The sequence below is a fragment of the Colobus angolensis genome, unplaced genomic scaffold (assembly GCF_000951035.1).
Source record: "Colobus angolensis palliatus isolate OR3802 unplaced genomic scaffold, Cang.pa_1.0 Scaffold12, whole genome shotgun sequence".
Lineage (NCBI taxonomy): Eukaryota > Metazoa > Chordata > Mammalia > Primates > Cercopithecidae > Colobus > Colobus angolensis.
In genome coordinates this window covers 17,136,906-17,138,611 of record NW_012113141.1, presented here as the reverse complement: position 1 = coordinate 17,138,611, position 1,706 = coordinate 17,136,906, and the positions used below count along the sequence as shown (strand labels likewise).

The following is a 1,706-nucleotide window of genomic DNA, read 5'->3' as shown; positions in this document are numbered from 1 at the left end:
TGACAGGAGGCACCCATGTAGTCTCCTAGTGCCATGCCCACCTTCTGTATCTGCTAAGCCAATTATCGAGTGGGTGCCAGGACCAAGGCCTGGGTGGCTTTTAGATCTAATTCGATCTGCTGCAGAATCGATATAGCAAATGTGGCCGTTTTCCCAGTGCCAGATTGGGCTTGAGCCATCATAACCCTTGATACAAGGTAGAATGGCTCGCTGCTGGATGGCAGACGGCTTCTCAAAACTGTAGGCATAGATGCCACGGAGAAGGGACTCTGAGAAGTTCATGTCATCAAAGCTGTCAAAAATCTCATTCCAGTTACTCTCGATGACACCTTCGGGCTCCATCCCATCGGGGCTATTGTCTCTGGATTGGGAATCCTGGCTTGCAGACATGATCCTTAGAAACTAGGCAATACTGTGCTTTTACCTCCCAGTAGGGGCCAATTGACACCTCATACAGACAGGTGCCCCTCTGAGACAAAGCTTCCAGAGGAAGGGTCAGGCAGCAACATTTGCCATTCTGCAGCTTCTGCTGGTGATACCCAGGCAAACAGGGTCTGGAGTGGACCTCCAGCAAACTCCAACAGACCTGCAGCTGAGGGTCCTGACTGTTAGAAGGAAAACTAACAAACAGAAAAGACATCTGCACCAAAACCCCATCTGTACATCACCATCATCAAAGACCAAAGGTAGATAAAAACACAAAGATGGGGTGAAACCAGAGCAGAAAAACTGAATATTCTAAAAATCAAAGGGCCTCTTCTCCTCCAAAGGAATGCAGTTCCTTGCCAGCAATGGAAAAAAGCTGGATGGAGAATGACTTTGATGAGTTGAGAGAAGGCTTCAGATGATTAGCAGTAACAAACTTCTCTGAGCTAAAGGAGAATGTTCAAACCCATTGCAAGGAAGCTAAAAACCTTGAAAAAAGAATGACTAACTAGAATAAACAGTGTAGAGAAGACCTTAAATGACCTGATGCAGCTTAAAACCTGGAATGAGAACTACGTGATGCATGCATAAGCTTCAGTAACCGATTAGATCAAATGGAAGAAAGGGTATCAGTGATTGAAGATCAAATGAATGAAATGAAGTGAGATAAGAAGCTTAGAGAAGGAAGAATAAAAAGAAGTGAACACAGCCTCCAAGAAATATGGGACTATGTGAAATGACCAAGTCTACATTTGATTGGTGTACCTGAAAGTGACGGGGAGAATTTAACCAAGTTGGAAAACACTCTTCAGGATATTATCCAGGAGAATTTCCCCAATGTAGCAAGGCAGGTCAACATTCAAATTCAGGAAATACAGAGAACGCCACAAAGACACTCCTCGAGAAGAGCAACTCCAAGACACATAATTGTCAGATTCACCAAAGTTGAAATGCAGGAAAAAATGTTAAGGGCAGTCAGAGAGAAAGATCAGGGCACCCACAAAGGGAAGCCCATCAGACTAACAGCAGATTTCTCAGCAGAAACTCTACAAGTCAGAAGAGAGTGGGGACCAATATTCAACATCCTCAAAGAAAAGAATTCTCAAATCAGAATTTCATGTCCAGTCAAACTAAGCTTCATAAGTAAAGGAGAAATAAAATAGTTTACAGACAAGCAAATACTGAGAGATTTTGTCATCACCAGACCTGCCTTACAAAAGCTCCTGAAACAAGCACTACACATGGAAAGGAACAACCAGTACCAGCCACACTGCAAAAAC

General features: G+C 43.6%; 1 pseudogene across 1 annotated transcript; it reads right to left on the bottom strand.

The window, feature by feature from the left end:
• Positions 1-6: 6 nt before the first annotated feature.
• Positions 7-400, bottom strand: LOC105502704 (annotated as a pseudogene). Its single transcript, XR_001000389.1, has one exon. The product of XR_001000389.1 is annotated as a eukaryotic initiation factor 4A-I pseudogene (transcript).
• Between the last annotated feature and the right edge of the window lie 1,306 nt (positions 401-1,706).